Source organism: Pan troglodytes, chromosome 12, assembly GCF_028858775.2.
Source record: "Pan troglodytes isolate AG18354 chromosome 12, NHGRI_mPanTro3-v2.0_pri, whole genome shotgun sequence".
In the NCBI taxonomy this organism is placed as follows: Eukaryota; Metazoa; Chordata; class Mammalia; order Primates; family Hominidae; genus Pan; species Pan troglodytes.
Genome location: NC_072410.2, coordinates 21,487,574 through 21,501,494, shown reverse-complemented (window position 1 = coordinate 21,501,494; position 13,921 = coordinate 21,487,574). Strand labels below are relative to the sequence as shown.

The window sequence follows — 13,921 nt, the reverse complement described above, 5'->3', positions numbered from 1 at the left end:
GGCCATTCTGCCCTGATAGGGGAGCAGGAAGGGAGGGGGAATGTGCTGGACTTTGTGAGGTGGTCTTGTTCATATGGCACACATTGCACATTTATGGTCATTTTCATTTAAAAAAATAGCCTCAAGCTGTTCATTTGTTTTAAAAATCAAACCTTGGTCTCTCCTTGGTGAGGACGGATGCTGCCTCTGCATTTTTCAGTACGATTCACCACAATTCCCATCCCACCCCAGTGAAAACGAACGCCCCCACCCGCTGCTCAGCCATCTCTCCAGGTGTCCAGTTAAGTGGACCACCAGCGCCCTGGCTCCCGGCTCTGTCACGACTCCCCTGCTGCATCTGTGGGCACCCTCTTCTCCCCTCCCCAGCAGACGGGTGTGGAGGGAGGAGCGGGATGTGCAGGTTCAGGGACCTGGGAATCAGAATTTCTAAATTTACAGGGCTTAGGGGGCAATATAGAAGCAATAGGGAGGAGATAAGGGCTTATCTTGAGACTACATTTATTTTAATTAGATTCTATGCTTCTTTGGAGTACTTGGTGGTAGTGAGAGATGTCGCCCCTTTGCTACAGTCCTGGTTCATGGCCAAATCTCTCTGCGACAATGCTCTTATTGGTGTTTCCATTCCTTTCCTTAACACGAGGTCCAGAAAGAAGAGATAAAGACAATTGAGATGACCTTGAACAGCCTGTGCACAGCTCAGTGACTCTGAGAACTGATTTGGGAGAGCTTGTATGTTCTACTCTAAGATGGTCCTAGCAAGGCGTGCTCTTTTTAACCACCCTCACCCCCAACCAAAATGAAATTCCAGTTCCTCCCTTAGGCAAATACTAGTAGGAGAGTTTTTGTAAATCACTCCTCAATTGCTGCACACATAGAGAAATGGCTGCTTCACCCAGGCATAAAACATTGGGGAAAGACCAACATACTCATCGTAGGTTTGCTAGAGAGCTCGCTTCTGGGTTTTAAACACAATAGAGATCGCATTCATAAAAGTCGTGTGTGAGAACGCACCCTGAGCACACACAGCTGCACACCATGGGGACTGACCACCTCCAGGGGGGCAGCGCTCTGGTCCTCTGTTGGCCGCTGACCTCCTTCTGCTAAGGAGCCCTGCTCTGGTTGTGTTAAAGGCAACGATGCCTGTGCTTCCAGAGGAAAAGCAACTGTGTGCACAGATGAAAATGCCAGGAGAGTGCTTTGAAAGAAAGGAAGGAGTCGCACTCCAACCATGAGAAGAGAGAATGGGTGTCAGCGGAAGAAACCCTGAGACCTCGGACCCTCCAAGAAATGGGCAGGAAAGGGCTGTGGGATACTTCATGGGGCCTGTCATGATGTCTTTTCCTGAATTACAGGATTCTCCTTGATTTATTATTTTTAATTGAAATTCTTATGAAGATAATTGTAGATTTACATGCAGTTGTAAGAAATAATTCAGGCTGGGTGCAGTGGCTCACGCCTGTAATCTCAGCACTTTGGGAGGTTGAGGCAGGAGCATCACTTAAGCCCAGGAGTTGCCCAGCCTGGGCAACACAATAAGACCTGTCTCTTACAAAAAAAAATAAAAATAATTAGCCAAGTGCAGTGACTCCCAACTGTCGCCAGCTACTTGGGAGACTGAGGCAGGAGGATCCCTTGAGGCCAGGAGTTCAAGACCAGTGTGGATAACACAACAAGACCCTGTCTCTACAAAAAAAAAAAAAAACAAAAAAATAGCCAGGTATGATGGTGCCTGCCTGTGATCTCAGCTACTCAGGAGGCTGAGGTGGGAGGATCATTTGAGCCTAGGCGGTCAAGGCTGCAGTGAGCCATGATCATGCCACGTGACCACACTCCAGCCTGGGCAACAGGTGTTTCAAAAAAAAGAAAAGAAAAAAAGGAAAAAGAAAGGAAGAGAAAAGAAAAGAAAGAAGGAAGGAAGGAAAGAAATAATTCAGAGAGATCTCTTTTACACCCTGTTTAGTTTCCCCCGATGGTTACATTTTACAAAAACTGTGGTATAATATCACAACCCAGATACTGACGTTGATACACTCTGCTGATCTTAAATTTCCCAAGTTTTACTTAAATTCCCCAAGTTTTACTTAAATTCATTTGTGTGTATATTTATTTCTACACAATCATATCACCTGTGCAGGTTCATGTATCCACCACCACAAACAACCACATTCATCTCTTGCTTCCCCCACCCCTACGTCATTTCAAAATATTTTATAAATGGACTCATATGCTATATAACTTTTTGGGATTGGAGTTTTTTCCACTCAGCAAAATTCCCTGGAGATTCATTCAAGTTGTGTGTCAATAGTTTGTTCCTCTTTTTTTTTAATTTTAATTTTTGTGGGTACATAGTAGGTGTATATATTTATGGAGTTCATAAGATATTTTGATATAGGCAATGGGTAATAATCACATTGGGATAAATGGGGTATCGGTCACTTCAAGCATTTATCATTTGTGTTACAAACAATACCATTATACTTTTATTTTTTTAATACACAATTAAATTATTATTGACTATCATCAGCCGTTGTGCTAGTGAATATTAGATCTTATTCATTATGTATGTTGTTGCAAATGACAGGATCTCATTCTATTTTACAGCTGAATAGTACTCCACTGTGTATATGTACCACATTTTCTTTATCCATTCATCAGCTGATGGACACTTAGATTGCTTCCAAATAATAGTTTATACCTCTTTATTGTTGAGTAGTGTTCCACAGTATGGATGGATCATAGTTTATTTACAGTCACCTAATGAAGGACATCTAGGCTGATTCCAGTTTTGGGCTATTACACATAAACTTGCTATGAATGTTTGTATGCAAGTTTCTGTGTGGATATAAGTTCTCATGCCTCTGGAATAAATGCCCAAGGTGCAGTTGCTGGTTTGGGTGGTAAATTGTATGTTTGGTTTAATAAGAAACTGCAAAACTGTATTTCAGAGTGGCTAGACCATTTTACCTTCCCATTGTGTGAGTGACCTAGCTTCTCTACATCCTTGCTGGCATTGGGTGCTGTCACTACTTTTTATTTTAGTCAATCTGGTAAGTGTGTAGTGACATCTCATTGTGGTTTTATGTTTTATTTCTTTCTTTCTTTTTGAGACGGAGTTTCACTCTTGTTGCCCAGGCTGGAGTGCAATGGCGTAATCTTGGCTCACTGCAACTTCCGCCTCCTGGGTTCAAGCAATTCTCCTGGCTCAGCCTCCAGAGTAGCTGGGATTACAGGCGCCCGCCACCATGCCAGGCTAATTTTTCATATTTTTAGTAGAGACAGGGTTTCACTATGTTGGTCAGGCTGGTCTTGAACTCCTGACCTCAGGTGATCCGCCTGCCTCAGTCTCCCAAAGTGCTGGGATTACAGGTGTGAGCCACCACGCCCGGCCTCATTGTGGTTTTAATTTGTATTTCCACAGTGACTAATGGACTGAGTGTCCCTTCATGTGCTTATTTACAATTGCTTTATCGTATGTTTATGTCTTTTGCCCATTTTCTAATTGGATTGTTTGTTTCTTTTACTGTTGACTTTTGAGCCTTCTTTCTATATTCTAGATACTAGTCCTTGGTCAGTTACGTGGTTTGCAAATGTTTTCTTCCCATTTGTAGCTTGTCTTTCCCTCCTCTTCACATGGGCTTTCTAAGAGCAAAAGTTTTGATTTTGATGTGGTCCGACTTTACATTTTCTTTTTATGGATCATACTTCTGGTGTCTGGTCTGAGACCTTTTGTGTGCAAGTCCCAGTGATTTTGTCCAAGGTTTTTAAAGTTTAATATTATGTTTTAAATTTAAGTCTACGATCCATTTTGAGTTAATTTTCATATACATTATGAAGATTAGATTGAGGTTCATTTTTTTTTTTTTTTTTGCCTGTGGGTTTCTAATTGTTCCAGCACCATTTGTTGAAAAGCAGCCCCTTTCATGGAATTAATTTTGTACCTTTGTCAAAAATCAGTGGAACATATTTGAGTAGATTTTTTTTTTTTTTGAGATGGAGTTTCACTTTTGTCACCCAGGCTGGAGTTCAATGGCACAATCTTGGCTTACTGCAACCTCCACCTCCCGGGTTCAAGCGATTCTCCTGTCGGCCTCCCGACATGCTAGAATGACAGGTGTGAGCCACCGCGCATAGCCGAGCGGATCTATTTCTGTATCCTCCACTCAGTTCCAGTGATCGGTGTGTCCATGCCGTCACCAGTACCACACCATCCTGATTGCTGTGGCTACACGGTGAGCCTTAATATAAGGGAGAGTGTTCTCCTCCCATTTTATTCCTTTTCATCAAGTTTGTTTGAGCAATTTGCTTTTCCATATAACTTTTTAGAAGACGCTTGTCTATGTCTACAAGAAAATCTTGCTGGGATTTAAAAAAAAAAACTCATTGAGAGATAATTCATATACCATACAATTCACCCGTTTAAAGAGTCCAAGTGAATGTTTTTTTTAAAGCATATCCACAGGGTTATGCAGCTGTGCAGAAAAGAGATAACACTGCAGGCCTGAGACTGCTCTCGTAGAAAGCTCTGCTGCCAAGTTTGGCGCTCGGCTAGGGTCTGGGAACTTGGCTCTTGGAGTGTTCCCAGTCAACCGTTAGCTGATAAGAGTGGCTCCCTGTGCCTAGACTGTACAAACAATATGGTTTATGCTGAACACCTGCTTTCCTTTTAGGAGTCTATAATGTTGGCATGTGCTAGACATAGGGTGCTTATGTGACCAGCTTTCAATAAAAACTTTAGGTGCCGAGTCGCTAACGGGCTTCCCTGGGAAGAAACCTCAAACACATGTTGCTGCATTTCATTGCTGGGGGAGGAGTGAACTTTGTATGATCCCTCATGGGGGAGGGGAGAGCACACAGGAAGCCTCACAAGGGTTCCACCAGACTCTGCCTCTTTTTCCATCATGATCCTGGGTATCTTTACTGTGTCACTGTCATAAATCTTAGCCATATGTACAATTAAATGCTAAGTCCTGTGAGTCTTTCTACTGGATCTCTGCAAGTGGAGGTGGTCTTGGAGATCCCTAGCGCAGTGGTGAGATTTGCTAGAATAACCTGAATTCACTGAAGTATGGCTCCAGCGTTACTCGAGAAAAAGAAAGGGCAGTTTGATTGTTCAGTGTGCACACATTTAGGATGGTTATGTCTTCCTGGGGGATTGATCCTTTTATCCTTATATAAGGTCCTTGTTATGGTTTGAATATTTGTCCCCTCTGAAACCCATGTTGAAATTTTTTTTTTTTTTTTTTTTTTTTTTTTTGAGACAGAGTCTTGCTCTGTCGCCCAGGCTGGAGTGCAGTGGCATGATCTTGGCTCACTGCAAGCTCTGCCTCCCAGGTTCATGCCATTCTCCTGCCTCAGCCTTCCAAGTAGCTGGGACTACAGGCGCCCGCCACCACGGCCGGCTAATTTTGTTTTTGTATTTTTAGTACAGACGGGGTTTCACCGTGTTAGCCAGGATGGTCTTGATCTTCTGACCTCATGATCCGCCTGCCTCGGCCTCCCAAAGTGCTGGGATTACAGGCGTGAACCACCGCGCCCAGCCCTTGTGTTGAAATTTAATCCTCAATGTGGCAGTATTGAGAGGTGAGGCCTTTAAGAGGTAGGTGATTTGGTCTTGAGGGCCCTGCCCTTAAGAATTCATGGATTCATGGATTAATGGGTTATCATGGGAATGAGACTGGTGGCTTTGTAAAAGAGGAAGAGACCTGAGCCAGCACACTCAGCCCCCTTGCCATGTGATGTCCTGGGCCACCTCGGGACTCTGTAGAGGGTCCCTGTCAGCAAGAAGGCCCTCACCGGATGTGGCCCCTTGAACTTAGACTTCTCAGCCTTCATAACTGTAAGAAATAAATTCATTTTCCTCATAAATTACCTAGTTTCAGGTATCCTGTTATAAGCAACAGAAAATGGACTAAGTCAGTCCCTTTTTGTCCCTAGTAATTTTCTTTGCTCTGAAGTCTGCTTTATTAGATATGAACATAGCCACTCCTGCTATCTGTGGATTAATGTTTGCATGTTACATCTTTTCCATCCATTTACTTTCAACCTGCCTATGTCACTGAATTTGAAGTGAGTTTCTTGGCAACAGTACATACTTGAGTCATTTTCTTCTTTTTAAATTCACTCTGCCAGTCTTGTCTTTTGGCTGATTATGTAAGATAATTTACATTTAAGGGAATTCTTGGTATGTTAGCACTTAAGTCTGCCATTTTATTACTTGTTTTCTATTTGTTTCCTTTGGTTCTTATTCTTCTATTTCTCTTTTCTTGCCATTCTGAGGATTAAACAGCGTTGAGGACTCTATCTTCATTTAATTGTAGTATTTTTGAGTACATCTCTTGGTATAGTTCTCATAGTGGTCACATGAGTATTACAATAGACACACGTGACTTACCACAGTCTGTTGGTGGTGATGTTTCACCACTTTGAGTGAGGTGTGGAAATCTTTTTTCCATTTAGGCCTCTTTACCTTCCCCACTTTTAAATATCATTGTCTCAAGTACCAGATGGAGGCCTGATTTTTGTTTCATCAAACATGATTCATAGAACTTGTGATGCAAAGGACAGTGTATTGTATGTATCCCATATTTCTGCTCTTCCCATTGTTTTTTCTCTTCTGATACTCCAACATTCCTTCTATTATCATTTCCTTTCTCTTTGAAAAACTTTCTTTAGCTGATCTCTAAGGGTGAGTCAGCTAGTGGCAAATTTTTTTGGTTTTTCTTTGCCTGGGAATATTTTTATTTCCCTTTCATTCCTGAAAGTAAATTTGCTGGATGTAGAAATTGTGGTTGACAGTTCTTATCTCAGCCCTTGAAACCTTTTGTGCCACTTCCTTCTGGCTTTCTTGGTGGTTTCAATGATAAATGTGTTGCCATTCAAATCACTGTTATAGGTAATGTGTTATTTTTCTGCCTGCTTCCAGGGTTTTATTTTTCCTTTGTTTTTTGTTTTCAAAAGCTTAATTTTCAGAGCCTTTGTGGTGTTGTTTCAGCCTGCTTGGTTTTTCTGGTGCCTCTGGGCCTCCCACTGGTTCCTGCTGGTGCTACCTGAGGAGGGAGAAGGGTTCCCCCAGGCTAGACCTTGGGACTTCTCTCCATGAGGGAGGTGCTCCTGCTACTGATGCTCCTGGCGGCCTCTGGGGAGCGGAAGAGTGTCAGTCAGGCTGCAGAACAAAGAGGCTTCCTGGACCAAGAGGCTTGTTGAAGCTGGGTGTCTCTAGGCAGATCGGCTCACACCCTCAGTATCTCTTGGTAGAAAAGGGGCGTCTCAGACCCAGGAAGGAAGGAGAGTATTTTCTCTATTAACCACCCCCAAAATTATTTTGCCTGATATTATTAGAGCAACTCAAGGAAGGAAGAATGAATCTACCTGGGTTGCCTTCTCTTCCTACGTCAGGCTTGGGAAACATTGAGTCTGGGTTTCAGGGTGCAGGGCGGGGGATGCAAGATGCTCTGCTGCGGTGCTGATTGTACAGTCCTGGGTCCCAAACCAGCTCACTCTCTTGTCACCACCTTTCGGAGTTTTCCTTTGGTTGCCTCTTGCATTACTTCCAGGGCTTACAGTTGTGCTTAGTGTGGAGGGGCATGGAGAAATAGGTTCCTCTTGTCCCAACCAGAAGTCTCCACCATCGTATTTTGACTGATCATATTTTGAAGTATCAGGCACAATCATATAATCAGGCATTCCACTCACTAGTAATATTGGTTCCTAATGTATATATGGTTTGTTTTCAAAAAGTATCTGTGGTAGCTTGTATTACAAATCATGTACAGGGAACAAGGTGGTGTAGATTCACCTTCCTTTCCTGCCTCTAATACAACTGCATATTTGGAAATTATTCTACAGACAAGGATAGAAGAGCTCTGAAAGCGGGAAAGAAGAAGGTAGACTGGGTAGAGACGACAGGAGTAGAGAAATGACAATGTGGTGGGTTCCCTGGGTTTTCTTTTTGTCTTCCACACACCCCTGGACTGAGCACTGGAGAAATGTGCAACACAGTCTGTTACGTCAATAGGCGTAGGCATAAAATCCAAAGAAAAGCCTGCACTCTGGCCAAAGGACTAGGAAAGGGAAGGGAAGTCCAGTGGAGACCTAGTAGGGGGCTGCAACACTCTTTCCACAACCAGGGCATGCACTGGTGACCCATCTGCCCACAGTAGCAGCTTCAGAGTTCTGGTAGACTGACCTCCACGCTCCATACACCCACACCCAGAGCACTGGCAGTCCGGATCAGGATCAGCCTGCCTGCCAGTGCTCTGGGTATGTGTATGTAGCGTCACTACTGTCCACCTGCATGCACAGTAGTGAAGCCGTGGGTCAATTCAATGCCCATTCCACGTGTGGAGCACTGAAATGGCAGGTCATGCTCCCCACATGACAACATTGGCAGAGCCTGATGCCTCCCTCCTTACACCAAGGGGCATAAGGAGACCCAGGCCCAGACACTCTGGCTCTCCCCACTCTCCACAGAAAGTGGTCCATGGAAGTGGGTTGAGCCCCTGCAGGTGGCACCAGTAGGGATTAATCAGAAGTCTCAGCAGTGCCAGAAGAATGAAGCAGACAAGAATAGCATGCAAAGGCTCAGGAAACTGAGCTGGCATTGGACCCACAGCCCATAAAAGTAGGCCAGAACCTACACACTAAACCTAAACAGGGCAACTGCCTTCTGTCTAAAACAGAAGATTTAAATAGGATCAAGAGTCTCCTAACATAACCAAAAATTCCCAGGATACAATGGAAACTCACCCATAATCCCAAAGACCAGGTAAGTCACCATTTGAATGAGAAAAGACAATCAACTGATGCCAAGACTGAGGCAAATCAAATGTTGAATTATCTGACAAGGATTTTCAAGCAGTCATTATAAAAATGCTCCAACAAATAATTGTGAATTCTCTTGAAACAAATGAAAAAATTGAAAACCTCAGCAAAGTCATATAAGTCATACAAAAGAATCAAGTGGAAATTATGCAACTGAAAAATACAATAACTAGAGTAAAAATAATATATGAATACCATGAAAAAATCATGCAGACTTGATAAAATAAATACATCAAAGTGCAGATCAATATGCTTAGGAGCCCTACTGAATGTTTACTCTGTGCCAGATGCTGCACTAAGCATTTTCCCTGTATTAATTAATGTAATCTCACAACAGTCCCATGAAGTAGATACTGTTATCCTTAATTAATGGATGAGGAAACTGAGACACAGAGAGATTGAGTGACCTGCCTAAGATCACACAGCTTACTAGTGGTAGAGCCAGGCAGTCTGTTCCAGTATCTGCTCTTATCCACATGTAGTATTGCATAGTGTGCTGCTGCTTCTTGGGAGAATTAAAATTATTTAAGTCATTCATCTCAATGGGCTGTTTCTTCCAGGGCTGCCACAAAAGCCTCTCCCTAGTCTCTCTAACCTCTACCTCACCTCTGTGTTCAGGTTCCTCTCCTCCCACCCTCCTGCTCACCCACTGAAGTCCACCCTCAGACTTTCTTGCTCCTTGAACTAATCTCTGCCTCAGGCCTTTTGCACAGCCCTTTCTTTCCTCTGCCTGGAATGCTTGTTTCAGATCTTCACTTGGCTCCTTGACTGGCACTCTGTTCAAATGGTGTTGTCTCGGGGAGGCCTCTCCATGACTCCATTGTATTGTCTTCAGGCCACATCTCGCGATTGTTCCTTTTTTTTTTTGAGACAGGGTCTTGCTCTGTAGCCCAGGCTGGAGTGCAGTGGCGTGATCATAGCTCACTGCAGTCTTGACCTCCCGGGCTCAGGTTACTCTCCCACCTCAGCTTCCTGAATAGCTGGGACCACAAGTGCACCACCATGCCCAGCTAATAGTTATATATAAATAAATATTAAATATAAAATTTTTAATTATATATTTTTTGAAGAGATGAGGGTCTTGCTTTATTGCCCAGGCTGGTCTCGAACTCCTGAACTCAAACAATCTGCCCATGTTGGCCTCCCAAAGTGCTGGGATTACAGGCAGGAGCCACTATGCCTGGTCTATTGTCCTTTTTTATTCTTTTTTCCTAAGCTAATAAAACGAGAGACCTTGTTTATCTTATTCACTGCTATATCACCAGTAGCTAGAACAGGCCTGACTTATTGTAGGAACTCAAATGGCAGATGAGTTATAGAGTTTTCATTACCTGAAAACCAGAGAGATAAACTTATTTATTTTGAGACCTAATTTTTAAGAGGAATTTTTCACACAGGTCCTTATATAATAAAATAGACACTTTTCATCAGTACAGCTCATTAACAACAGTGTACCATTTCTTACACTTGTGCTTTCTAAAATACACTTTTAGTATGTTCTGAATGTGGCATTGGCAGTGAAGTTATCCTTAAATCTTAATGCTTTAAAAAAAAAAATCTCTTAGTTGGCCAAGACTTTAAAGTTGATCTATTACTTTTGTTTGTTTTTGTTTTTTGTTATTCTTTTTGAGATGGTGTCTCACTCTGTCACCCAGGCTGGAGTGCAGTGGCGCGATCTCGGCTCATTGCAGCCTCCACCTCCCAGGTTCAAGCGATTCTGCTGCCTCAGCCTCCCAAGTAGCTGGGACTACAGGCACATGCCACCACACCTGGCTAATTTTTGTATTTGTGGTAGAGACGGGGCTTCAGTATGTTGGCCAGGCTGGTCTCGATCTCCTGACCTCGTGATCCACTCGCCTTAGTCTCCCAAAGTGCTGGGATTACAGGCCTGAGCCACCGCTCCCAGCCAAGTTGATCAATTATTAAGTATATGCTGAGCATAGAGTACATGAAAAGCACCTGTTGCTGGCCTTATCTCATGACCAGCCGATGTCACTCTTGCCTTTATCTTTGTCCTCTAGCAGTCCTCCTCTTCCTCACCGATGATGAAGCCTATCTTCCTTCCCCTACAAAGGCCACTCCTAGGCCCTCTCTCTGCGACATTGGAAACAAACAGAGTCCCCGGGACGCTAATGGTCTCTCCCCTCTGAGTGCCGAGTGCCTGCCTAGTTACTTGTTTTCCTGGAGCATGCAGGGCTCTCCAAATTGTCTGTTAGTTAACTGACTGCTAGGTGCCAGGGGGTGGGGGTGGGGGGGCACACAATGGAATGCAAGATCTACACGCAGCCTTTCAGGAGCCTACAGATCAGCAAGTGAGAGAACAAATTCTCACCAGGGACATTCTAACAGTCACTAAAATAAATCTCTCATTATAGCTATTCCTTTTCCTAGCTTCTCTATTTTTGCCAATGTAACTTTTCCATCCCCGTGACTAAGAGATGAATAAGAGATGTAAGAGGAAGAGCTGGTTTGGCGCAGAGCACAGTGACTTTATTTGAGGTTGAGTTTGAGGTTTAGGTGGGACAGGCTTGACTGAATCATCTCTGCTCCCTTCTACTACACTGACTCAACCAACTGCCAGATCCTGAAGACCCTGCCTCTAAGAGGTCTCTCAGACCTGCCTCCTGTCTGATTCCAGTGCAAATCCGAACAACAGCAGCAGCCCTGGGGCCATCTCCAGGCTCGTCACCCTCTCCTTTCCCAACTATTCTTCTTAAACCGCAATGCTGAATTTTCAGTTCTCCAATAGCTATTTCAGTGCCCACTCTGGGAATATGTCCTTGTTCCTGCAGCTGTAACAAAATACCTTAGACTGGGTACTTTATAAACAAAAGAAGTTTATTTCTCACAGTTCTGGAGGCTGGGAAGTCCAAGATCATGGTGCGGGCAGATTTGGTGTCTGGTAAAAGTTTGCTCTTTGCTTCTTCTTCTTCTTTTTTAACATACTAATTGTATACATTTATGGGGTACATGTGATATTGTGATACATGCATCAGGGTGTTTAGCATATCCATTACCTTAAACACTTATTATTTCTTTGTGTTGGGAACATTTCAAATCTTCTAGATATTTTGAAATACATAATATATCATTAACTATAGTCACCCTACTGGGCTATCAAATACTAGAACTTATTCCTTCTGTCTAACCATATGTTGATATCCATTAATCATTAACCCATCTTTCATTCCTCCCTATTCTCTCCAGCCTCTGGTAACCATTATTCTACTCTTTGCCTCCACAAGATAAACTTATTTTAGCTCTCTCCTATAAGTGAGAACATGCAATATTTGTCTTTCGTGTCTGGCTTATTTAACTTAACATAACAACCTCCAGTTCTTGCTCTTGGCTTCTAAGATGGTACCTTGTTGCTACATCGTCACATGGCAGAAGGCAGAAGGATGACAGAGATGAACACTGTGCCCTCACATGGCAGAAGAGACGAAAGGGCCAGCTAGCTCTCTGAAGCTTCTTTTACAAGGTTATTAATCCCATTCATGAGGGTGGAGCCTTCATGGCCTAATCATCTTGGAAAGGCCCCACCTCTTAAGATTGTTGCATTGGGGATCAGGTTCAATGTGAATTTTGGAAGGACACAAACATTCAAACTATGGCAGGACAGAAACAAACAAAGCTCCATGGTTTCTGCCCTTGTGGATATTCCACCTTATTTCTCAAAGGAAGCCTCCAAAGGACTTGTGGACACCCCCCACTGCCCAGCCTGGTAATCTAGGCCCCCTGAACTTTCCCTCCACATTCATCTTCTTCTACTAGAGCTCCATGCATGCCTGTACAGGACGAAGCCCATGCCTTCATGTACCTTTATCTTTGCTCCTCTAAGCCTGGATGTCCTCTGCACTCCTGCCTCCTTCTCCGACACCACCTGTCAAAATTCTAATCTGTTCTTCATTGCTTCACTCAAAGCCCAACGCCCTTGTAGGCCCTTCATGATCCCCTACCCAAAATGTGTGCTCCACATCTTTGAGTTCTTATGGTGCCTTTTGTACACTTCTGACACTCGTCGTGTTATATTTGAGGATCAAAGTAAATGGTCATCTTAGCCTCCCTCTTCAGCTATCAGAGAAAAGGGTCCCTGTCTTACCCATACTGGAGGCTCCTCATCTCTCTACCACAGCAGCTGCCTCATACATAGGATGCTTTATATCAGAGGTGACCATATGATTCATTTTAATTTATTGTTCAAACTAGAACACCTTTGAGAGTGAAAGGAGCACAATTAATAATTATGCAGGACTCCAAGTGAAATTGATATTGTCCTTGGCTACTTGGACATATGGTCATCTTTTTATGCCAAAGAAGGCTCAAAGAGCAGGAATGCTGGTTGTATGGATGGACAGTGGTCAGCATGAAGAAGTGGAAGAAAGAACTTTCCTGTAGCTGGCATTGTTGGGGATGGTCCCATGGGGCAGGTGGTCTCTGAGGTATGTCCAGAAGGTATGGATGGGATTCAGGAAGGTCCCATTAGACAGAGACAAGAAGAAATGGCACTATGGAAGGTTGGATGGTGGGAGCAAAGGTGGACTGCATTTGATATGTTCAGGGAAAAGTGAGTGTGGCTTAAATTATGGTTGATATTGGGGAGAAATAGGCAACACGGTTGGAAAGTGGAGTCAGAAGAAACTTGGCTAACACCAGCCTAGGGTTGGCCTTTATCCAGGAGGTAAGAACAAGCACTCACGTGTTTCTGAGCAGGAAAGAGACAAAGCAAATGTAGAATTTTAGGAGGATTCATCTGGTAGCTGTGTTTAGAGCAGGGAGAGGCTGAGGAGGGGGAGGCCATATGGGATCACTGGAAATAATTTCAGTGTAAGATGACAAAGGATTAAAGGAGATATGGGTTACCAAAAAGAGTGAGTTCAGGAGAACTTAAAGAGAAAAGTTAACAAGGCTTTGTGACCCACGGGGGTCGGGGTGGCTTTGGGGTGACACTTTGTATAGGTTCTATCTGTTGGTATCAAGATTGAACTAAGAAAATCAAGGGGCAGAGACAATTTGGAGGAAGAGGCTAAATTTAGATTTCCATATGTTGAGTGTGAGGTACCAGTGGGTCATCGAAGTGGAAATGTCCAGTAGAGAGCCA

The 13,921-nt window shown here is 43.5% G+C and overlaps 1 protein-coding gene across 1 annotated transcript in view; it reads right to left on the bottom strand.

Moving 5' to 3' along the window:
• RFX8 (regulatory factor X8) overlaps nucleotides 1–13,921 on the bottom strand; it is a 77,994-nt gene that overhangs the window by 38,634 nt on the left and 25,439 nt on the right.